Genomic DNA, 25,906 nt, shown 5'->3' on the forward strand with positions numbered 1-25,906 from the left:
GGACTTCCTGGGAGAAATGACACCCAGGGTAGATACGGTTTCCCTGTATGCCAGTCCTTTCACCGAGCTAAATACAACTCTTAGCAAAAAAAGTTGTGGACTGGCTCCGTACCGTCCCTGGCCACATTCACTTGTCCACGTGTTTGTGGTTAGGCGGTCCTTCCCAGTAAGTGCACTGGGGAGGGCACGGGTAATGTTGTGGGACCCGTGCTTGTGGAAGGCGGAGGCGATACCGGGAAATATAGTGGCAGCTGGGGAACGAGTATGGACACCCGGCCGCCGCTGGCATGAGGTTGTGAAAAGCTTCCGTCTCCACGAGCCTAAAAAGCCACATTTCAAGTGCAAGCAGCTGTCAAAAATTTGGCAGTATAGTATTGCAGCCTGTGGGTGGGTGGCTGGCTGCATACTTGCGCTTGCATTCCAACGAATGGGGTAGGGACAACTGAACGCTGCAGTGGGACAAGGACATGGACGGTGATTGTTGCAAGTCTGCAATGACAGGTGCATGGTGGGAGGCATCTTCGCATGCGCCCAGGTTCACTTATGATGGGCATACTTTTAGGCAGTGACCTGGGAGTCAGATGCTTCCAGAGGTCTTCCCCATGCTGTTCTGATGTATTTTCAGCACTGTATGCATGTGTCTGATGTGTCACACACCACATGGCCAGATAAGGTTGTAAAATGTTAAAATGACATTTCCCCGTGAATGCATTTGTCTTGGTTGAAAGCAATGCAAAAGTACAAAAATGCATCAAAAATGCTACGTGTGAACATAGCCCAAGGTGTGGAGGAGTATTTTTTTTTTTGCCTTATATACAAGTCATTACCCTGGAAAGGATGTTCCTTAACATATTTCCCAGGAAAATCCATTTTGGTTTCGTTTTTGTATGTTTTATTGTAAGTCCGTAAAAGTGGTGTAATACTGTGACCACGTTGTTAATAGCAATGACCTGGGAGACAGAGATGCTTCCAGGGGTCTTCCCCATGCTGTTCCCATATCATTTGAGCACTGTTCCCATCGATTTGGGCAATTTTTATGCCCTCTGCAGACCGCCGGGGGGGCTGCCTGAAAAATGCTCGAGTTTTCTCTAGACTTACATTGGGCTTGTTGCTCGGGTCGAGCACCCGAGTATTCCAATTTGCTCGACCCGAGCAACGAGTACCCGAGCATTTTAGTGGTCGCTTATCACTATTTACCACACCTTCTCCCCATTCACACCTGAGACCTTGTAAGACTAATGAGCCACATGACACTGGGGAGGGAAAATGGCAAATTGGGCACAATTTGTCCATTTTCACTTTGGGGTGTACTCACTTTTGTTGCCAGCGATTTAGACATTAATGGCTGTGTGTATTATTTAGAGGGCTCACTAAATTTACACTATTATACAAGCTGTACACTGACTAATTTACATTGTATCAAAGTGTCATATCTTCAGTGATGTCCCATGAAAAAATATAATAAAATATTTACAAAAATGTGAGGGGTGTACTCACTTTTGTGAGATACTGTATCTTTTTGTGAAATGAACTATGACAGTGTAATTTATATACTGTATTTGGTAGTATTTATTTACGTTCTGGTGATAAGAACTGTATGGCTATGTTATTTATGTAGTTTATTGTGGTAATATTTATCCACTTGCATTATGAACTGTATGACAGTGTTATATACTGTATTATTACATACTAGTGATAAAAACTGCATGGTGATGTTATGTACTCTATTGTGATATTTAATGTATGGCAACATATGGTACTATAATCTGAGAATAATATGATGGTTATTTGCGCATCTAGTAAAAGCTCACTTACTAACCTTAAACCCGGATAAACACAAGTAAAATTGATATCATTTTTTTTTCTTGTGGTACTATGATTTTGACTGTTTTATGTGTTGTGGTAGGTCGACTCACTCAGCTTGGTACACACAGGAACTGTTTCTATTTAAAGTCCAGCTGGTTTATTGCAAGCCTCATATATCACGTCACCAGAAAACTTAAATACAGCGTTTGTCCGGCACAAGGTAAAACATAAAATAACAAGTCCACACAATAGTGCTGGTTAGCCCACCTGTCCTTAGCAAAGAACATTCAACCTGTCGTGGTCGATTAACCCCTTTTAGTCCTATATGCACTAAAGCATTACTTCAAGTTTATCTCCCACCCACTAGGTATCTAACAGTCACCTTACATACCTCCCCCCTCTGCCTAAAGCTGTGGCTTGGCACCTTCTACCACTAGACAAGGGATTCTCGAGAGGGTATCAGCATTAGTATGTAACTCCTGGCTCTGTGTTCTACATGGAAGTGGAAATCCTGCAGCGCTAGAAACCAGCAGGTAACATGAGCATTTTTCCCTTTTTTCTCCCTTCTTAAGTGGGCCATGGTCTGACACTAATTTAAATTCTCAGCCTAAGAGATAGTGTTGCCACGTGTCTACCACCCACTTTATGGCCAGTCATTCCTTTTCTACAACGGAATAATTTTTCTCACATGCTGACAGTTTCCTACTCAGGTAGAGAACAGGATGCTACCCTCCATGTATCTCTTGAGAAAGGACCGCTCCTAATCCAACTTTTGAGGCATTCATTTGGAGTAAAAATTATTTCTTAAAGTCGGGGTTAATCAGGACTGGCTGCTTACACAGTGCCACTTTTTCAGTTCTTGAAAAGCCGTCTCGGCCTCCAACGTCCATTTAGCCATGACTGATTTTGTCCCCTTAAGGAAGTCGGTCAGAGATGCGGCCACCGCGGCAAAGTTTGGAATGAACCTTCTGCAGTACCCCACGATTCCCAGAAAGGGTTGACAGGTTACTGGGTGGGGCTGGCGAAGACCCAGCGGTCATGGTCCACATCGGCACCAATGACAAAGTGAGTGGTAGATGGAGGGTCCTTAAAAATGATTTCAGGGACCTAGGTAGGAAGCTTAGGGCAAGGACCTCCAAGGTAGTTTTCTCAGAAATACTACCAATCCCGCGAGCCACACAGGAGCGCCAACGGGAAGTTAGGGAGGTGAATAAGTGGTTAAAGAGTTGGTGCAAGGCAGAAGGGTTTGGGTTCATGGAGAACTGGGCCGACTTCGCGGTCGGCTACAGGCTCTACCGTAGGGACGGGCTGCACCTCAATGGGGAGGGTGCAGCGGTGCTGGGGAAGAAGATGGCTAATAGGTTGGAGGAGTTTTTAAACTAGAGACGGGGGGGGGGGACCAAGGAGATGGTGGGATGTGAGGCAAGTAAGGGGGAAGGGGAGAAGTGAATATAATGAGGGTGGAGAGGGGGGTGGGGATAGTACAGTTAGATCGTTAGAGAAGAATAGGATGCTAAATAACCCCAAAGTTTTATCTTGCATGCTGACCAACGCAAGAAGCCTGACCAATAAGGCGGATGAGCTGCGGGCGCTTATATCGGAGGAGAGGTATGACATCGTAGGTATAACAGAGACTTGGCTAGACGATAGCTACGACTGGGCGGTAAATTTATTAGATTATAGTTTATTTAGAAGGGACCGGAAACAGGGGAAAGGCGGAGGAGTCTGCTTATATGTAAAGTCATGTCTAAAGCCCAGACTAAGGGAAGATATAGGAGAGGGAGAAGAGGGGGTCGAGTCCATGTGGGTAGAGATAGAGGGAACTAAAAATAATAATAAAATATTACTGGGGGTCTGCTATAAGCCACCAAATATAACAGAGGAGAATGAGAATCTGCTATTAGGACAAATAGACAAAGTAGCAAAACATAATGAGGTGATTGTAATGGGGGACTTCAACTACTGACTGGGAAACAGAAACCTGTAGATCTCAAAAAGGAAAAAGGTTCTTGACAAATATTAAGGATAATTATCTCTCCCAACTAGTGCAGGAACCAACGAGAGGGAAGGCCGTGTTGGACTTAATATTGACTAATAGGCCTGATAGAATAACTGAGGTACAGATAGGGGGGCACCTAGGTAATAGCGATCATAATATTATCGACTTCAAAATGCCCTTCAGTAGGGTTATCAATAAGGGAACAACAAAAACATTAAACTTTAGGAGGGCGAAGTTTGATCAGCTGAAAGAAAACCTTCAACTTATAGACTGGGACAAAGTTCTTAATCAAAGGAATACGAATAGTAAATGGGAAACCTTCAAAAGAATTCTGAATACTCAGTGCGAGAGGTATATACCATATGGGAATAAAAGGGCCAGAAATAAGAGGAAACCAATATGGTTGAACAAGAACGTAAAAGGGGCATTAAATAGCAAAAAAGAGGCATTCAAGAGATTAAAACAGGAAAAACAGTAAGGAGGCACTAATGTGTTACAAGGAAAAAACGAGAACCTGCAAAAAACAAATAAAAATAGCGAAGGAGGAAACAGAGAGACGTATTGCTAGGGAAAGTAGATCAAATCCCAAACTGTTCTTTACGTACATAAATAGTAAAAGGATTAAATCGGATAATATTGGACCGATAAAAAGTGAGGAAGGCAAAATCATAGAGAAAGATGAGGATAAAGCTAATCTATTAAATAATTTTTTTTTCGACAGCTTTCACAAAGGAAATAGAACTAACAGGAGAAATGAGAAGTGACAAGCTTAATCCTCCACTAAGTATGACAAATCTAACCCAAGCTGGGGTACAGAAACGCCTCAGTAACATTAAAATAAACAAATCACCAGGACCTGATGGCATACACCCACGGGTACTAAGGGAACTAAGTAATGTGATAGACAGACCGTTATATCTTATATTTAAGGACTCTGTTGAGACTGGGTCTGTGCCACTTGATTGGCGACAGGCGAATGTAGTGCCAATATTCAAAAAGGGAGCGAAAAGTGACGCCGGAAACTATCGGCCGGTGAGTCTGACGTCCGTTGTGGGCAAAATTTTTGAAAGCTTCATTAAAGAGGCAATTACGGAGCATCTTGATGCTAATAATCTTTTAATCCCGAACCAACATGGATTCATGAGGAATCGCTCCTGCCAAACAAACCTGATTGACTTCTACGAGGAGGTTAGCTCTCGAGTAGATCAGGGGGAACCAGTGGATGTCGTGTATCTCGACTTCTCAAAAGCGTTCGATAGCGTGCCACATAATAGGTTGGCATACAAAATGAGAATGATGGGGCTGGGGGAAAATGTCTGCAAGTGGGTAGCTAACTGGCTAAAGGATAGAAGGCAGAGGGTGGTTATAAATGGAATATGCTCAGATTGGGTAAGCGTCACTAGTGGGGTACCACAGGGGTCTGTACTAGGCCCAATGTTATTTAATATCTTTATTAACGACATAGTCAACGGGATAAATAGTAAAATATCAATATTTGCAGATGACACAAAGTTATGTAAAACAATTAATACAAAAGAGGACAGTGCAGACCTACAGAGGGATTTGGATAAACTGGGTAGGTGGAGCATTAAATGGCAAATGAGGTTTAACGAGGAGAAATGTAAGGTCATACATATGGGAAGGAAAAATGGAAGTCACCAGTACTCACTGAATGGGAAATCATTGGGGAATTCAGAGATGGAGAAGGACTTGGGCATCTTGATTGATAGCAAACTAAATTGGAGTGCCCAAAGTCAGGCCGCTGCTGTAAGGGCAAACAGGGTAATGGGATGTATCAGAAGAGGTATAGCTGCAAAGGATGATAACATTGTTCTTCCACTGTACAAAGCACTGGTCAGACCACACTTGGAATACTGTGCTCAGTTATGTGCCCCAATATATAGAAAGGATATAAATGAGCTTGAAAAGGTACAAAGGAGGGCAACAAAATTAATAAAGGGAATGGAGGGACTGCAATACCCAGAGAGGTTGGCAAAACTAGGACTATTCAGCCTGGTAAAGAGAAGGTTGAGGTGGGACATAATAAATGTGTACAAATATGTTAGGGGACAGTATAGAGATCTTGCCCGGGATTTGTTCAAAAGGAGGGATATTACGGTAACAAGAGGGCAATCACTAAGACTGGAAGAGAAAAGGTTTCAGCACCAGCATAGGAAGGGGTTCTTTACGGTAAGAGCAGTGAGAATATGGAATTCACTGAGTGAGGAGACGGTAATGTCAGATTCACTACACCAGTTCAAGCGGGGACTGGATGCATTTCTAGATACCAGGCAGATTTCAGCGTATACTTAAAAATAAAATAAAATAGTAGGTTGATACAGGGATTTATTCTGACTGCTGGTTTCAGAGTCGGGAGGGAATTTTTCCTCAGGTGAAGATTGGCTAAATCATTTGGGGTTTTTGCCCTCCTCTGGATCAACTTTAGCAATTACAGAACTAACAGGTCGAACTTGATGGACGCAAGTCTTTATTCGGCTTTACAAACTATGTTACTATGTTACTATGCTCCTTTGAGAGTGGTTTCGGCCAGTTCTGGATTGTGCCAACTTTATTGATCTGGGGTTTGATTTCGCCTCTACCTACTACATATTCAAGGTATTTGGCCTCTTCTTTCCCCATGACACATTTTTGGGGATTTATAGAGAACCCTGCCTTTATGAGTGCATCAAACACTGCCTGACCTTTCCTAGATGACTTCCACAATCCAGTCCATGGCCCTCTGAAAGGTGGCCGGAGCTCCCTGCAGTCCGAACGGCATTCAGACATATTGGAAGCAAGCGTCGCATGTAGAGAAAGCCATTTTCTTCTTGGCTTCTTGTGACATGGGGATTTGCCAATATCCCTTTGTTAGATCCAAGGTGGTTATGTACCTTGCCGGCCCAAGTCTCTCGATCAGCTCATTGACACGCTGCATCAGATATGTGCCAAACTTGGAGACTTTGTTCAGTTTCCGATAATCAATACTGAATCTTCATTCTCCACCTGGTGTTGAAACAAGGACAATCGGGTTAGATCACTCGCTCTTAGATTCCTCAATGACCCCGAGATTCAGCATACGCTTCACTTCCTTGGAGATTTGTACTCAGCGGACATCTGGAATTTGGTAGGGCTTAGAATTCACTCGCACATGTGGATGTTCTATGACATCTGTACACAAATCTGAGAACAGGTCCTGGTTCTGCTGCAGCAATTCCCGACATTGCTGTTTTTGGGCCTTTGACAGTGTTTCGCGACTGTGGCGTCTTCAATGTCTCATTGTGCCTTAACCAGCCAACATGCAGTTTCAACGGGGTCTCTCTCTTGCACTGCCTTGATGGGTAGCGGCACAAGAGGATTTCGGAAGTGAGAAGTAGGAGCTGTTAACTGGCAGGTGGGACAAGACTTGCTATACCTTAGGATTTCACGGTGACATCTGGGCCAATAGAACCTCTGCATGACCCGTTCTTGAGTTTTGTCCACCCCCAGATGGCCACCCAAGGCATGTGAGTGGGCCATGTCCAACACCCTTCGTCTATAGGGTCCTGGTACCAACAATTATTCCACTATCTCCTCCCTCACCTTAGTAACCCAGTACAACAAGTCCCCACTCAATATGAAATAGGGAAACCTGGTGTCAGCCTCCGACTCCTGTGCTATGCTGTTTATAACGGTTACCTTATTGAGCTCTCATTTTATAGTTAGGTCCCTATGTTGGGTGAATTCAAATTTTTCTCTGGTCACCCCTATCTCCGGAATGTCTGCCTCAGGGGATACTGCCTCCTCATCTTCCCCCATTACACAGAAGGAAAGCCTGTCAGACTCTGGGGTTGGTGAGACTTTTTTAGGGCCAACCCGTTTCTTACACGAGCAATTGAGGTCTCCACCCTTCCCCCACAAGTCCAAAACAACACAAAGTCCCAGTGTATGATAAATGGGGTGCAATAAATCCTGGACCACACCGACCTCGTGGGACTCAGTACCTTGGGCCATCTCAATGACCACTCTTGCCACTGGATAGTCTTTAGCATCCCCGTGAATGCAGTCGACGCCCACCTTCTTCCCAGGTATCAATTGGAGAGGGAGTGTGGCCCTCACGAGGGTCACCAAACACCCTGAGTCTAGTAGTCCTGTCATTTGCAGACCATTCACTTTTACAGGACAAGCTTGGGGCCCCTTGTCGGGTGGACAGTCCAAGCTGCAAGCTGGATATGCGTAGAATGAACACCAGCGTCCCATGCTACAGTCCATTTGCTCGGTGGTCAGGGAACAATGGGCAGCTATATGACCTGGGCTGTGACATCTCCAGCAAATTACATCCCCCGATGAGGGCCTTGGCATGGCCTCTGCTGCCCCTTTGGACGCCCCACCCACTTTTTAACCTCCATCCCCACGAACTGCCTCTGTGAGTAAATCAATCTGCTGCTGCTGCTGCTGTTGCTGGAGCTGTTGCATCAGCAGCTTACTTGTCTACTGTTGTGCCAGCTGTTGCTGGTGCTGCTGTTGGAGCTTCTGCTGCTGACTTTGGACCAGGTGCTTGAACAACTCCTCCATTATGTCTGACCGCTGTTCCATCCTTACAGCTGCCTTCACCCAGGACATGCAGTCTGTCCACAGCAGTCACACTTGCTTCCTGGGGATCTTGTCCGCACTTCTAACACCAAATGTGGTAGGTCGACTCACTCACCTTCTTAAAGATGTAGACACAGGAACCGTTTCTATTTAAAGTCCGGCTGGTTTTTTGCAATCCTCATAAACCACGTTACCCGAAAACTTAAATACAGCCTTTGTCCAGCACAAGGTAAAACATAAAGTAACAAGTCCATACAATAGTGCTGGTTAGCCCACCTGGCTTAGAGTCTAACATCCAAGTCCTTTAGCAAAGGACATTCAATCCAGGAGACCTGCAACCTCCATACATCCAGCATGTGTGAGACAAAAAGCTCTCAATTTACCCCGTGAATCACACCCAGGGGTTGGAGATATGGTGAACAACTGTTCAGCTGCTCCTAATGAACCTGACAAAACAAATTGACCCCTAAAATATTACTTTTAATGACTAAGTTAAAAACAGAAAATGCTCCAAGCCATGTTAATGGGTGTATACCATGATACACATCTATATATTAGATTATAATACATAAAAATACAAAAGTATTATTTTTAATACTTTTTTAACACTTCTGTATTTTTTTGTGTATTATGATCTAACATATAGATGTGTATCATGGTATACACCCACTAACATGGCTTGGAGAGTTATCAGTTTTTAACTTGGACCCCTAAAATATTACTTTTAATGACTATTTGTCTGTAGTTTTGTGAAGTTGATTGGGGCCCTACTTTTGTTTTTTTTTTCTGGTTTTGTCTCCTAATCAGCCTGTCGTGGCTGATTAACCCCTTTTTAGTCCTATAGGCATTAAAGTATTACTTCAAGTTTATCTCCCAACCACTAGGTGTCTAACAGCCACCTTAGTGTGTTGCAGTGTTATGTATGCACTCTTTCATATTATGAATGTATTCTATGGTGATATTACCAGTGCATTATTCCGTGGTGTTTATGTACTCTTGATATGAGCTGTATAGCGGTATTGTTTATGCACAGTAGAATCCGGGAGTACATTTTTACCTGCAGTTTATAAAATAACAAGTGTCATCATGGTAAAACCACGGTGAACACGTCATGTGTGACTATGCGTTTGTATCAGAATTTTGGAATTTACCAGGTTAATCGTTGCACTGATTCCATCATCAAATCTTCTGCTGGATCAGTCTCTTCTGTTAACTGATGCGAGTGATTTTAGAGCTCCCCTCTCTGAAGTACAAGGGAGGGTGCATGAGTCTTGGCCCGCTATATTCACCATTGGCATTTACTTAAACAAGACAAATGGTGCTGATTTTTCTGTCTACGCTCGAAGAGCGCGGCCTTGTCTACAGAGCAGGAAAGCAAAGCAGCTGCAATATACTCTGTAATGAGCTGAAATTTTGGATCGGCTCCTGGGAAATGAGGGTTTCTGGACTGAAACATGTTTATGTGTGTGTATGGGGAAAATAAGTACATACTCTGATACACTGACGATTTTGCAAGTTTTCCCACTTACAAAGAATAGAGAGGTCTGTAATTTTTATCGTAGGTACACTTCACTTGCGAGAGACAGAATCTAAAAATAAAATAACAGAAAATCACATTGTATGATTTTGAAATATTTCATGCAATAAAATGCAATCATCTGCCAATCAGCAAGAATTCTGGCCCTCACAGACCTGTTAGTTTTTATTTAATAAGCCCTCCTACCCTGCACTCATTACATGTATTAATTCAACCTGTTTAAACTCTCTGCCTGGATAAAAAATACCTGTCCACACAATCACACTCCAACCTCTCCACCATGGCCAAGACCAAAGAGCTGTCTAAGGACACCAGGGACAAAACTGTAGACCTGCACAAGGCTGGGGTGGGCTACAGGACATTAGGCTAGCAGCTTGGTGAGAAGGCAACAACTGTTGGCACCATTATTAGAAAGTGTAAGAAACACAAGATTCCTCGGTCTCGGGCTCCATGCAAGATCTCGCTTCGTGGTGTAAGGACGATTCTGAGAAATACAGCCCAGAAATACATGGGAGGACCTGGTCAATGACCTGAAGAGAGATGGGACCACAGTCTCAAACATTACCATCAGTAACACACTACACCGTCATGGATTAAAATCCTGCAGGGCATGCAAGGTCCCCCTGCTCACGCCAGCACATGTCAAGGCTCGTTTGAAGTTTGCCATTGACCATCTGGATGATCCAGAGGAGGCATGGGAGAAGGTCATATGGTCAGATGAAACCAAAGTAGAACTTTTTGGAATACACTCCACTTCCCATGTTTGGAGGAAGAATAAGGATGAGTACAACTCCAAGAACACCTTCCCAACCGTGAAGCATGGTGGGGGAAACATCATACTTTGGGGATGCTTTTCTGCAAAGGGGACAGGACAACTGCATCGTATTGAAGGGAGGATGGATGGATGGGGTCATGTATCGCAAGATTTTTGCCAACAACCTCCTTCCCTCAGTAACAGCATTGAAGATGGGTCGTGGCTGGGTCTTCCAGCATGACAATGAGCTGAAACACACAGCCAGGGCAGCTGAGGAGTGGCTTTGTAAGAAGCATTTCAAGGTCCTGGAGTGGCCTCGCCAGTCTCCAGACCTGAACACAATAGAAAATCTTTGGAGGGAGCTGAAACTCAATATTGTCCAGTGACAGCCCGAAACCCTAAAAATCTGGAGAAGATCTGTATGGAGGAGTGGGCCAAAATCCCTGCTGCAGTGTGTGCAAACTTGGTCAAGAACTACTGGATACGACTGACTTCTGCAATTGCAAACAAAAGTTTCTGTACCAAATATTAAAGGGGTTTTCCCACGAATGAAAGTTAATTTTAATCAACAGATCTTGTAATAATAATAATAACTTCCACAATTGGATGTGTTTAAATAAAATGTTCCTGTGCTGAGATAATCTTATAAATGTGCCCCTGCTGTGTACTGTGTAATGGCTGTGTCTGACCGTGTACGGAACATGGTCTGATCATACCACAGCTACTGGGCAGGAGAGGAATCAAAAGAGAGTATACAGATATTACAACAGATATGTGTATTATATTATAATATAATATATAACATAATATATTATATTATATGTGTGTGTGTGTGTGTATATATATATGTGTGTGTATATACAGTACAGACCAAAAGTTTGGACACACCTTCTCATTTAAAGATTTTTCTGTATTTTCATGACTTTGAAAATTGTACATTCACACTGAAGGCATCAAAACTATGAATTAACACATGTGGAATTATATACTTAACAAAAAAGTGTGAAACAACTGAAAATATGTCTTATATTCTAGGTTCTTCAAAGTAGCCACCTTTTGCTTTGATGACTGCTTTGCACACTCTTGGCATTCTCTTGATGAGCTTCAAGAGGTAGTCACCGGAAATGGTCTTCACTTCACAGGTGTGCCCTGTCAGGTTTAATAAGTGGGATTTCTTGCCTTATAAATGGGGTTGGGACCATCAGTTGTGTTGTGCAGAAGTCTGGTGGATACACAGCTGATAGTCCTACTGAATAGACTGTTAGCTGCTTTTTTCTTGCCATAATACAAAGTACAAGTAAAGAAAAATGAGTGGCCATCATTAATTTAAGAAATGAAGGTCAGTCAGTCCAAAAAATTGGGCAAACTTTGAAAGTGTCCCCAAGTGCAGTTGCAAAAACCATCAAGCGCTACAAAGAAACTGGCTCACATGAGGACCGCCCAATGAAAGGAAGACCAAGAGTCTCCTTTGCTTCTGAGGATAAGTTTATCCGAGTCACCAGCCTCAGAAATCGCAGGTTAACAGCAGCTCAGATTAGAGACCAGGTCAATGCCATACAGAGTTCTAGCAGCAGACACATCTCTACAACAACTGTTAAGAGGAGACTTTGTACAGCAGGCCTTCATGGTAAAATAGCTGCTAGGAAACCACTGCTAAGGACAGGCAACAAGCAGAAGAGACTTGTTTGGGCTAAAGAACACAAGGAATGGACATTAGACCAGTGGAAATCTGTGCTTTGGTCTGATGAGTCTACATTTGAGATCTTTGGTTCCAACCACCGTGTCTTTGTGCGACGCAGAAAAGGTGAACGGATGGACTCTACATGCCTGGTTCCCACCGTGAAGCATGGAGGAGGTGTGATGGTGTGGGGGTGCTTTGCTGGTGACAATGTTGGGGATTTATTCAAAATTGAAGGCATACTGAACCAGCATGGCTACCACAGCATCTTGCAGCGGCATGCTATTTCATCCGGTTTGCGTTTAGTTGGACCATCATTTATTTTTCAGCAGGACATCGACCCCAAACACACCTCCAGGCTGTGTAAGGGTTATTTGACCAAGAAGGAGAGTGATGGGGTGCTACGCCAGATGACCTGGCCTCCAGTCACCAGACCTGAATCCAATCGAGATGGTTTGGGGTGAGCTGGACCGCAGAGTGAAGGCAAAAGGGCCAACAAGTGCTAAGCATCTCTGGGAACTCCTTCAAGATTGTTGGAAGACCATTTCTGGTGACTACCTCTTGAAACTCATCAAGAGAATGCCAAGAGTATGCAAAGCAGTCATCAAAGCAAAAGGTGGCTACTTTGAAGAACCTAGAATATAAGACATATTTTCAGTTGTTTCACACTTTTTTGTTAAGTATATAATTCCACATGTGTTAATTCATAGTTTTGATGCCTTCAGTGTGAATGTACAATTTTCATAGTCATGAAAATACAGAAAAATCTTTAAATGAAGTGTGTCCAAACTTTTGGTCTGTACTGTGCGTATATGTGTGTGTATATATATATATATATAATATATATATATACACACACACACGTTTTGTACTCCCTTGACAGAGCTGCAAGCGCAAATTCAAAAGTGCCTTCTCAGTTCTGAGGCTCACCTCTTCCTTCACCCCTTGCTATTTCAGGGTGCATGCAAATATGGTGTAGCAATAGACTGTAAAGCTAAAAGTCTGGCATACCAATCACAGAACTACATTCAGAATTTTGCTACTGCAGTTCTGAAGTTCATATTTTCTTCCATACCCTGCTGGTTCAGTGTCTGCATTAGACAACTATTCAGCTTTAAAACCTTGAACTAAATCATGTCTCATAGTCGAGTCATAGAGCAGCAGTCACCATTTTGCTCTTGCATTCTCAATTTTGAAGCTTATGTGGCGCCCCTGAGGGTTCAGTCGCCACAGAGGTACTGCACCTCACCCAGAGGTGTGGTGTCTCCCTTCTCTCAGGTAAGGAGGGAGTGCTGCACGGAACCCCAAAACACCTGCATCCAACACTACACTGCTCCAGGCCGGCAGGAGGGGCAACATGCAGAGCGCAGCTGCTGAGCCCTGACCCTGGCTGGAGTGGGGGGAACCCAAAGGTAGGTGGAACCAGTAGTGGGTGTAGGTGGAGGAAGTAGTTAGAGGGAACACTTTAGTAGGAGTATAAATAGGGAAGCCATCTTAGGGTGGCAGATCAGAGTCAGGGAGCAGTTCAGGAGAACAGCTCGGGACACTTCAGAAGAACAGTCCGGAAGCAGAGTCTCATTAGGAGATCCACAAGTAGGGTCAGGTCAGAAGGCCCCGGAGGGGAGCAGGGAGTAGGCACCGTTCTACAGAAAGGATCCCAGGGGGTACGGCGCGTGCAGGACGGCACCCGTACGCCCCGCATCTGTCAGAAGACAGAGGGATCGCTGCCGCATTCTAATCCCCAGGAGGGTCAAGTAGGTCCCGGATCTGACATACAGGAAGTACTTCAGAGTACCCGAGCGGGATTGAGAGTGGGCAGCGCAGAGCAGGAAGGAGAAGAACCAGAGTAAAGACGGTCAAAATAGGAACACGAGAAAGTGGGGTTCTACCAGGTATTCCCAAGTTGCCTGAGGAAGGATTGAACCTCTGCCCAGTGAACGCAGCGCGACGCGGGAGGCCTTTACCTGTATAGTGCACCTGTGAAGTGTCTAAAGAACTGTGAGTAAAATCTTGGATGACTGCACTGCACTGCCTCTGTCTATTCTTCATCGGCACTATCATTCCCCCTGCACTACAACGCCCAGCGCGACCCACTCTCTTCTACTACACTGCCCTGAGGCCTGCTCCACCTGTGGGGAGCCGTCCCATCACAAGCTGCCCTAACATCTGCCTCAGAGGACTGTTGCAGCGCTGGTGATCCTCACCAGGTACCAAAGGTGGCGTCACGAACTGTCCAAATCCCCCATATACATATCCCCCTTTTGAGTGACCGCCCTGGGCCACGGACCGGGCCAGCTACCGTGATATCCCCCGGCAACGAGAGGCCCGGCTGCTGAGCGCCCCACGGCCCTGGGGGCGCGTCACTTACATCATCCTTAACTCCATGCTTGTTCAATGTCTGTACTGACAAATATTTATCTTTACAACATTGAGCTACATCATGTCTTATAGCATGCCTGCAAAACATATTATCAATGGGCCGTATGCGGCCACCTAAGGGTTATTTGTGGCCCGCAGAGAACCAGTAGATTTCAGCTCCGTTCTTCCTATACCCAATGAAATACACTTGAATACTTCGGCGTCAGGACAGCTCACACTTCTGCTGTGTGGGCAGGATATTATAGAGAGGGGCAGTGTGCGAGGATATTATAGAGAGGGGCAGTGTGGGAGCATATTATAGAGAGGGGCAGTGTGGGCAGGATATTATAGAGAGGGGCAGTGTACGAGGATATTATAGAGAGGGGCCGTGTACGAGGATATTATAGAGAGGGGCAGTGTGCGAGGATATTATAGAGAGGGGCAGTGTGCGAGGATATTATAGAGAGGGGCAGTGTGCGAGGATATTATAGAGAGGGGCAGTGTGGGAGGATATTATAGAGAGGGGCAGTGTGGGAGGATATTATAGAGAGGGGCAGTGTACGAGGATATTATAGAGAGGGGCAGTGTGCGAGGATATTATAGAGAGGGGCAGTGTGGGAGAATATTATAGAGAGGGGCAGTGTGCGAGGATATTATAGAGAGGGGCAGTGTGCGAGGATATTAGAGAGGGGCAGTGTGGGAGGATATTATAGAGAGGGGCAGTGTGGGAGGATATTATAGAGATGGGCAGTGTGCGAGGATATTATAGAGAGGGGCAGTGTTTGAGGATATTAGAGAGGGGCAGTGTGCGAGGATTTTATTGAGAGGGGCAGTGTGGGAGGATTTTATTGAGAGGGGCAGTGTGGGAGGATATTATAGAGAGGGGCAATGTGGGAGAATATTATAGAGAGGGGCAGTGTGCGAGGATATTATAGAGAGGGGCAGTGTGCGAGGATATAGAGAGGGGCAGTGTGGGAGGATATTATAGAGAGGGGCAGTGTGCGAGGATATTATAGAGAGGGGCAGTGTGCGAGGATATTATAGAGTGGCAGTGTGCGAGGATATTATTGACAGGGGCAGTGTGGGAGAATATTATAGAGAGGAACAATGTGGAAGGATATTATGAAGAGGGGCAGTGTGCGAGGATATTATAGAGAGGAACAATGTGGAAGGATATTATGAAGAGGGGCAGTGCGGGGGGATGTTTTGGAGAGGGGCAGTGCGGGGGGATGTTTTGGAGAGGGGCAGTGTGGGGAGATATGGAGAGGGGAAGTGTGGATGGATATTTTGGAGAGTGGCAGTGTGGGAGGATATTATGAAGACGCGAAGTGGGGACGTTTTTATGAAGAGGGACATTGTGGAGGATATTATGGAGAGGGGAAGTATGGGGGATATTATGGAGAGGAGAAGTGTGTGGGGGGATTTTATGGAGAGGGCAGTGGGGGATATTATGGAGAGGGGCAGTAGGGGGAGTATTATTGAGAGGAGAATTGTGCGGGGGGATATTATGGAGAGAGGCAGTCTAGGAGGATATTATGGGAAGGGGCAGTGTGGGTAGGATAATATAGAGAGAGGAATTGTGGGGGGAATTTTATGGAGAAAGCTGTGTGTGGGGGATTTTATGGAGAGAGGCAGTGTGTGTGGGGCAATAATTTATCCAAGGGCACAGCGTAGGTCAGATTTTTTTAGTAATGGGGCAGGATAATGACACTTCTATTTTTCAGGGGACGGTACCAGGTTTTTCTGCAGGAAACCAGAGAAGAGGGAAGTCTGCAGACACGAGCTATGTCTGTCCAAAGTCACCATGGTGTCTGTACTACTTGGAGACAGAAGTATTGAGAACGACCTCAATCACTTAACCCCTTCACCCCCAAGCCATTTTCCTCTTTTGCCCGGGGGTTTTGCCGGAGCCCGCAACAAAGGGAGAGACATGCCACGCTCCATACATGTACTGTACATGTTGTTAACGTGTTAAAATGGTTGTCTGGTCTAACTTGATAAGTCTGCAGTCACTCTGTGTGATTGCAGGCTTATGAATCCCCCCCAGCTCACAAACTGTGCGCTATGAGGATTCGCCAGTTTCTGAGGCGGGACCGGAGAGTATGTATGCGTTATGCATACTCCGGGCCAGAACCTGACTAGTGGGTGGGACCTCGCTCATTACAACGTGGATCGTTCCGCGGGACTCCGGTCCAGGTCAGTGGTACCTGGCGGCTAGATGGGAGGCCCGAAAATCTCTTACCTTCCGGCATCACTTGATTCGTCAGGGCTGTCTTGACGTCATCTTTGCAGCAAATTGAACAGGACAGTCGTCAACCATTTTGCTACTGCATTCTTACTTCTGAAGCTCACATCTTCCTTCACTCCCTGCTGGTTTAGTGTCTGCACTAGGCAACTATTCAGCTTTAAAACCTTGAGCTAAATCCTATTTCCCACTACCTGCACAGAACGCTAGTCACTATTCTGCCAGGGCCTTCTTATTTCTATAGCTTGCATCCCCCTTTAATCCCTGCTGGTTCTGTGTCTGCTCAAAATGATGATTTAATTATTGGAAAAACAGACTTTATAACAGACATTATATATTAGTTTGACACTGAAAGTGAATTTTCTGGATTCTTCTTACAGCCATTTACATCTTGTTAATGTGTTGCAGTAGAGGACGGGTGTATAATTTGGATGAATATGAAACTGTCTGTGGGAACACGATCTTTGACCGATAATGTAGGGTGTTCTTCATCGCGGCGGATGTGAGTGCACGCAGCAGCCTGTGATTATACCACTTTGGCTTTTCCGGCAGTAAATACATATTAATTATCTGCTTATGTGAACACAACAGTACCCGAGTCTACTGCCAGCAGCTGCCAAGTGCCAGCCTGGATGTGTGATACACATTCTCATACATCGGTCTTACAAAAACACTTGCTGCACAAGTCATTAATTTGCCTTTGTGGACTCATAACTTACACCCTGCTGGTTCAGTGTCTGCAAAATTCAGCTTGAGATAAATTATGTCTTGTGCTTCAAGCACAGAGCTGCAATCACGATTTTCCTAGCGCCTTCTTATTTATTAAGCTCTTTTTTCCCTTCAATCCCTGCTGGTTCAGTGTCTGTAAAGAAAGTAGATTTGATATGACTAGTGTAATATGCCCTAATGTAATGGGGCTTGCATTGGGGACATTTTATCTTGCGGATCAAAAGCGGTAGTGAGCACGGGGCACAGTGGTTCATGCCTGCCCATCAAGAAACTTTGAGACTCCCATGCTCAAAACTGAAGGGGGTCTGAGCAGTGGGACCCCCAGTGATCATACTGCTGGCTGTTGCTGCAAATGACTTAGCGTAGATGTACCTAAAAAGCAACGTAGCATTCTGGGTTTGGTTTTAAGGTTGGGGGAATAAGGCTATGTTCACACGCAGGGTTTTTTTCCTGCATTTTTTTCTGTAGCCGAAAAGTGCTCTTTTGGCTGCACTCTAAACGCATGTTTTCACAATGTTTTTGTCTTTTTTTTTTAGCGGATTACGCGTGTGCTTTGCCTACACTGCATGTTTAATAGAGTTAGTTTTATTCACCAAACACGCTGCAAAACGTATGTTGCGTTTTTTCCAGCTTAATACAAAACACCAGGTATTGTTTTTCTGCCGTCTCTAACATCATGTCCTCCCTCTATCTGAAACCGAATCTCTAAAACTGAACTCGTTGTGTTTCCTCCCTCTACTAACCTACCTGTGCCCAATATTGCCATTTCCATGGGTGGTTCAACCATCACTCCCCAGCAGCACGCCCGCTGTCTTGGGGTTATATCTAACACAGAACTTTCCTTTATTCCCTATATCTAATTGCTCACTCGCTCATGTCACCTTTATCTAAAAAAACATCTTTTCTCACCTTTGAAAAGGCAAAAACTCTTACTGTTGCTCTTATTCACTCTCGTCTGGACTACTGCAACTCTCTACTGATCGGTCTCGCTCTTACTAAACTCTCCCCTCTCCAATCCATCCTGAATGCAGCAACCAGGGTTGTATTTCTTTCCAGCTGCTACACTGATGCCTCCACCCTGTGCCAGTCATTACACTGGTTACCCATTTGCTACAGAGGACAATATAAACTTATCTCACTCACCCACAAAGCTCTCCACAGTTCTGCACCACCCTATATTTCCTCCTCATCTGTCTATCACCCTACCAGTGCCCTCCATTCTGTCAATGATTTTAGCCTCCACATTTTTAAGCGTGCTTTAAAAACTGATCTCTTTACACAATCACCTCACATGTGGGTTTTGTACATCTGTTTGCATCCATTTGGTAGAGCTTACTGTCCTTATAATTGTAATGTATTTGTGAAAGACATATGGATGGTAGCCGGGAAGTGGGCTGTTTATTTTGCTCACCCATTGGCTTATAATTGGCGAGTCTGATCGCTGTGTGCTACTGTCCATGAGTCAGTGAAATGGAGCCACAGTGTGATCTCCAAGGTACCGCGACTGGGCAAGAAAGTTGCTAAACATTCAACTGGTTCTGATTTTTATTACTTGCCCTGGTCGTGCTACTTTGTGGTTTGTAATGTCACCCAATACACTTGAGGCTTGCTACCTCCAGTAGGGTGGCGCTCCATGTTTGATTGCTGCTCTTATGTTTTGTGCATCAGATAACTTATGTAGGATGATGGGTATTGTAGTTTCTGTGTCTGTATGACAATCCTTTATGACAGCGATTCTTTATCTCATGATGATTGACCCTTGTGTGTCTGTCTGTGCCAGTTACTTGAGCTCCCTAGAGGAGAGGTGACAGTGGATCGCTGGCATCGATTTACCTCACAAATTCTTTTTTTAATTTAATGTTTTTAACAAGAAAGTGTCAGGAAGAAAGTGTCAGGAAGAATAGGGGCAAAAGATTAGGGCAGGAAAAAAGTGTCAGGAAGAAAGGGGCAGAAAGAAAGGGGCAAAAGAATAGGGCGGGAAGAAAGGGTCAGGAAGAAAGGGGCAAAAGATTAGGGCAGGAAAAAAGGGGCAGGAAGAAAGTGTCAGTAAGAATAGGGGCAAAATATTAGGGCAAGAAAAAAGTGTCAGGAAGAAAGGGGCAGAAAGAAAGGGGCAAAAGAATAGGGTGGGAAGAAAGGGTCAGGAAGAAAAGGGCAAAAGATTAGGGCAGGAAAAAAGTGTCAGGAAGAAAGGGGCAACAGAATAGGGCGGGAAGAAAGGGTCAGGAAGAAAGGGGCAAAAGATTAGGGCAGGAAGAAAGGGTCAGGAAGAAAGGGGTGGAAGAAAGGGGCAGGAAGAAAGGGGCAGGAAGAAAGGGTCAGGAAGAAAGGGGTGGAAGATAGGGGCAGGAAGAAAGAGGCACGCCTTTCTTATTAAAAACATTAAATAAGAAAATTCTGGCATAAAGCGATGACCTGAGCCTCGAAATTAGTCACAAAAATGGTCTGACGTCCCCTCAAAGCGTCAACACCTGTTGCTGAAAGGGCTAAAATGCATCAGAGCTGACCTCCCTGGGCAAAAGATGGGTCAGAACCCGCAGGTTAACCCCTTCGCTGCTGGATGATGATGTGATCCGTCTGTCTGGTTGTCAGGCTGAAATATATATATGTGGACCCCTGGCCACCCACCCTATGTTATATATGTCAGGTGCTGCGTACACTGCTGCTGCATACAGATGGCAGATGATGGGCAGCACCCGGCTCCATGCCTCCGCCGCAGCACAGACTCGTCGCCTCCTTACCTGTTGATGAAGAACTTCACTATTCCCATTCCTGTGCACTGCCTCTATAATCGCCTCCTGATGGGGGATTATTTGCAGATCTCTGGGGGTCTTCACATTTAGAACTGACCGTGTCCCCCGGCAGCTGCTCACCCGCTGCCTGCCCGGCTCCCTCTTACATTTGGGGGTAGTCGGGGGGATGCTGCTGATGATGATTTTGGTTGCTACTAGTGACTGGTACCTATAGCAACCTCTGGGCTGAGCATCTGCAGTTACTTTGTGAGAGGCAGTGAATGGTGACTCCCCCGCCTGCCCGGACCACCTATACTCCTGCACGGGAGCTGTGATTGGCTGCTGCACTTACTGATGGGAGATGGAATAAGCCCCCTCCACTGGTGGGAGAGTGGGGGGACACGGAGGATATTAACCCTGTGTGTGCCACAGCGGAACACGAGGAGAGCAACTGGTGGCAGAGACGGGGAGATACAGATCAGATAGTGGTGATCCGTGTGTAACCGAGGGGTCAGGAACATAGAACGACACTGACACTTGGGGTACAGGATAATGACGCTGGGAGTACAGGATAATGACACTGACACTCGGGGTACAAGATAATGACGCTGACACTGGGGGTACAGACTGAGTAATCATATAAACCTGGCTGCACGGGTATCTTTGGTTTCCTTGCATTCCTACAAGAGGACTAATCATCCTGTGTACTTGTTTTCTTTCATGTCTTGCATTTCTGCTTACTTTTGTGGTGCACTGTCAAGGGACATTGTGGATGTCACTACGTACGTGTACAGAACAGAGACGTGCGAGTATAAGAGACGTGTACAGAACAGAGACGTGCGAGTATAAGAGACGTGTACAGGATGGAGACGTGCGAGTATAAGAGACGTGTACAGGACGGAGACGTGCGGGTATATGAGACGTGTACAGGATGGAGACGTGCGAGTATAAGAGACGTGTACAGGATGGAGACGTGCGAGTATAAGAGACGTGTACAGGATGGAGACGTGCGAGTATAAGAGACGTGTACAGGACGGAGACGTGCGAGTAACAGAGACGTGTACAGGATGGAGACGTGCGAGTATAAGAGACGTGTACAGAACAGAGACGTGCCAGTATAAGAGATGTGTACAGGATGGAGACGTGCGAGTATAAGAGACGTGTACAGGACGGAGACGTGCGGGTATAAGAGACGTGTACAGAACAGAGACGTGCGAGTATAAGAGACGTGTACAGAACAGAGACGTGCCAGTATAAGAGACGTGTACAGGATGGAGACGTGCGAGTATAAGAGACGTGTACAGGACGGAGACATGCGAGTATAAGAGACGTGTACAGGACGGAGACATGCGAGTATAAGAGACGTGTACAGAACAGAGACGTGCGAGTATAAGAGACGTGTACAGAACAGAGACGTGCGAGTATAAGAGACGTGTACAGGATGGAGACGTGCGAGTATAAGAGACGTGTACAGGATGGAGACGTGCGAGTATAAGAGACGTGTACAGAACAGAGACGTGCCAGTATAAGAGATGTGTACAGGATGGAGACGTGCGAGTATAAGAGACGTGTACAGGACGGAGACGTGCGGGTATAAGAGACGTGTACAGAACAGAGACGTGCGAGTATAAGAGACGTGTACAGAACAGAGACGTGCCAGTATAAGAGACGTGTACAGGATGGAGACGTGCGAGTATAAGAGACGTGTACAGGACGGAGACGTGCGGGTATAAGAGACGTGTACAGGACGGAGACGTGCGAGTATAAGAGACGTGTACAGGACGGAGACATGCGAGTATAAGAGACGTGTACAGGATGGAGACGTGTGAGTATAAGAGACGTGTACAGGATGGAGACATGTGAGTATAAGAGACGTGTACAGGATGGAGACGTGCGAGTATAAGAGACGTGTACAGGACGGAGACGTGCGAGTATAAGAGATGTGTACAGGATGGAGACGTGCGAGTATAAGAGACGTGTACAGGACGGAGACGTGTGAGTATAAGAGACGTGTACAGGACGGAGACGTGTGAGTATAAGAGACGTGTACAGGACGGAGACGTGTGAGTATAAGAGATGTGTACAGGATGGAGACGTGCGAGTATAAGAGACGTGTACAGGACGGAGACGTGCGAGTATAAGAGACGTGTACAGGACGGAGACGTGTGAGTATAAGAGATGTGTACAGGATGGAGACGTGCGAGTATAAGAGACGTGTACAGGACGGAGACGTGTGAGTATAAGAGACGTGTACAGGATGGAGACGTGCGAGTATAAGAGACGTGTACAGGATGGAGACGTGCGAGTATAAGAGACGTGTACAGGATGGAGACGTGCGAGTATAAGAGACGTGTACAGGATGGAGACGTGTGAGTATAAGAGACGTGTACAGGATGGAGACGTGCGAGTATAAGAGACGTGTACAGGACGGAGACGTGCGAGTATAAGAGACGTGTACAGGACGGAGACGTGCGAGTATAAGAGACGTGTACAGGATGGAGACGTGCGAGTATAAGAGACGTGTACAGAACGGAGACGTGCGAGTATAAGAGACGTGTACAGGATGGAGACGTGCGAGTATAAGAGACGTGTACAGGATGGAGACGTGCGAGTATAAGAGACGTGTACAGGACAGAGATGTGCGAGTATAAGAGACGTGCGAGTATAAGAGACGTGTACAGGGCGGACACGTGCGAGTATAAGAGACGTGTACAGGATGGAGACATGCGAGTATAAGAGACGTGTACAGGGCGGACACGTGCGAGTATAAGAGACGTGTACAGGATGGAGACTTGTACAGGGCGGAGACATGTGCGTATAAGAGACATGTACAGGACGGAGACGTGCGAGTGTGACGATACAGCTTATAATCTTAATCAGCCATTCAATTAGATTTGTTAAGCCAAGAGAAATACACTATTGTGTTTGTGCTGACTTGTAAATGCATGTGTATTTCTGTGGCTGGTCAAGAAGGACAGACCAGTATTTGTATAACCCTGAATGTTGTCTTCTATTGGTTTGTGAACAATGATGTTTGTTACTAAGCTAATTTCATATTATACTAAGCTAGCTAGTTTATTTAAACGAGCCCCCTGTTATACCAACTTTGTAAATTGCTTAAATGCACAAACAATGAGACCTGAGACCTGTGGAATATATTATCCCTAACCTCTGACCTGTGGATGTGTACTTAAAAGGACATGTGCCTCTGTAGCAGGCAGACTTTACAAGGAGAATCAAAGATGAGACTCTCTCAGACCATCAGCTTGGAAGCATGGCTTTAACCAAAGAGACACAGATTCCGATTCTACATGATTCCAGCCTAAGGGTATATGGCCCTGACTGGAAAGATATGGATTTGCTCCATCTACCATCAGAGAGCCCATGGATATGTTGTTTTGGGTTGCCAGGTGGGACCCTCCGGTCGCCTGGAACCCATGGAGACATTCGGAGAAGCCAGATTGGGACCAGCTGGTCATCTGGCCCCATGGAAACTCTCGGAGAGGCCAGGTTGGGACCTTGGGTCTCCTGGCTTGTACCTTGATGGACTGCTAGCTTCCTAAGCTTGCTGCTATCTTCTCTCTGTGGGGGCCCGCCAAAAGCTGGGGGCAACTGGTTGAAGTAGTTGGCCCTGGAAGTCACAAAGTCGCAGCTGTTCTATCCCAGGTGGGCCAGAAGAAAGGTGAGGACTGTGTAATGTTGTACCATCTGTTTATTGTCCGTTTGTGGTTCAATAAAGTATTGCCATGCTGTTTTACCCTCATCCTGTGTTGTCTGAGTAGTGTTACGCCCACGGAAGACCCCGGGTCTTCACAGCGGGTATAAGAGATGTGTATGGGATGGAGAATGCACACATGTGCCAGATGATGTGCCCTCTGCTGGTCTGCTTGTGTAATTTTTTTTGTCTTTTCTTTCTGTAGAAGACTGCATCTGTCCACGCTGATGAGCTTTGTGATGGAGCGACCCCCGTTGCTTCCATCTAGGGGGTCACAGTTTCTTAGAGATGACTACAAGAAAGAAAGGTCCTAACACTTGTATAAAGTGCACTCCGCGTGCAAGGTTTTATTTGTCAGATGTTTGATCGCTATTCTTCCCTAAAACATCACGTGGATTGCTTCTAAATCAGTGACTCTTGGCAGGTTGAGTCTTTTTGCTGCTTGAAAGATGTTACACATGCTCATTTGTCAATTTTCTGGACAATGTGAGCTGAGGCGATACAACATGGTCTTCTGCCTGCTGCGGCTGTGCCCCCTTCATCAGGAAAGACTTCGGGCCGCATCTCACAAATTTATGTGAGACTTATGTGCTATGTAGTTTAGGTCAAGTTGTACAGAGCGAAGGGAATCCAGGGTATCTCATCTCATGGTGTAATGTTATCACATCTGACTCCAGATCAGCATCCTGCTGTGGCTCCACATGGTTGGCAGTACTCCAGCCACACTCTCCCCAGTTAACTCAGAGGCTGATAATCCCTCGGATTGGGATTGTTAAGGCCCCGTCACACTTAGCGACGCTGCAGCGATCCCAACAACAATACGACCTGTCAGGGATCGTTGCTGCAGGCTCACCAACGATCAGGGGAGCAGCGACATCGTGGAAAGAATCTTTCCACGATGTCCTGCTCCTGGTTACCAGCCTGCTGAAGCAGGAGCAGGCTGGTAACCATGGTAAACATCGGGTTACTAGGGGCACACGCGCACCTAGTAACCCATTGTTTATCATGGTTACCACTCTGCTACGGTGAGCGGGAGGTTACCGCTCACCGTAGCAGAGTGGTAACCATGATAAACAGCAGGTTACTAGGTGCACGTGTGAACCTAGTAACGGGCTGTTTATCATGATTACCAGCCTGATCGCTGGTCCCGCTGGTCACACACAGCGATGTGTGCTGACCAGCGGGAGGGCAAAGACCAAAAAATGGTCCAGGACATTTTGCAGCGATCAGCGACCTCACAGCAGGGGCCTGATCGCTGCAAAGTGTCACACATAGCGACATTGCTGGTGAGGTCACTGTTGCATCACCAAAACCGTGACACAGCGGCTTTAGGCTATGTGCCCACGATGCAGAAATGCTGCTGATTTTTTTCTGCATCTCCCTGGCAGGAAAAACGCATGTGGATTTTACATGCATTTTTCCTGCCAGGTAGAAGCGTTTGTCAAGCGTTTTTGCATGCTGGTTATCAACCGCTTTTAGCATCACTTGAAAAAGTGCTTGACAACTTGGTCACACTATATATAATCCATGCAACCGGCATGGATTTATATAGTGTGACCAAGTTAATATTTAAAAAAAGAATAAAAATGGTAAAAAATAAACATTATACTCCCCTTCTGATGGCCCGCGATGGTGTAAAAGGACCTTCCATGACGTCATTTAGTCATGTGACAGGTCGCGTGACCTGTCACATGACTAAATGACGTCATGGAAGGTCCTTTTACACCATCGCGAGCCGCCGGGGAGCCAGGACGCACCGTACAGGAGACCGGGGGCCATCAGAA

General features: G+C 45.7%; 1 protein-coding gene across 1 annotated transcript in view; it reads right to left on the reverse strand.

The window, feature by feature from the left end:
• LOC141154002 (cortexin-3-like) overlaps nt 1–20,548 on the reverse strand; it is a 35,342-nt gene extending 14,794 nt beyond the window's left edge. The window contains exon 1 of the mRNA XM_073639375.1: nt 20,417–20,548. The gene's annotated coding sequence lies outside the window, so the exon portion shown is untranslated. The remainder of the gene's footprint in view (nt 1–20,416) is intronic.
• Between the last annotated feature and the right edge of the window lie 5,358 nt (nt 20,549–25,906).

The sequence above is a fragment of the Phyllobates terribilis genome, unplaced genomic scaffold, assembly GCF_046119375.1.
Source record: "Phyllobates terribilis strain yellow unplaced genomic scaffold, ASM4611937v1 Scaffold_7__3_contigs__length_470593459, whole genome shotgun sequence".
In the NCBI taxonomy this organism is placed as follows: Eukaryota; Metazoa; Chordata; class Amphibia; order Anura; family Dendrobatidae; genus Phyllobates; species Phyllobates terribilis.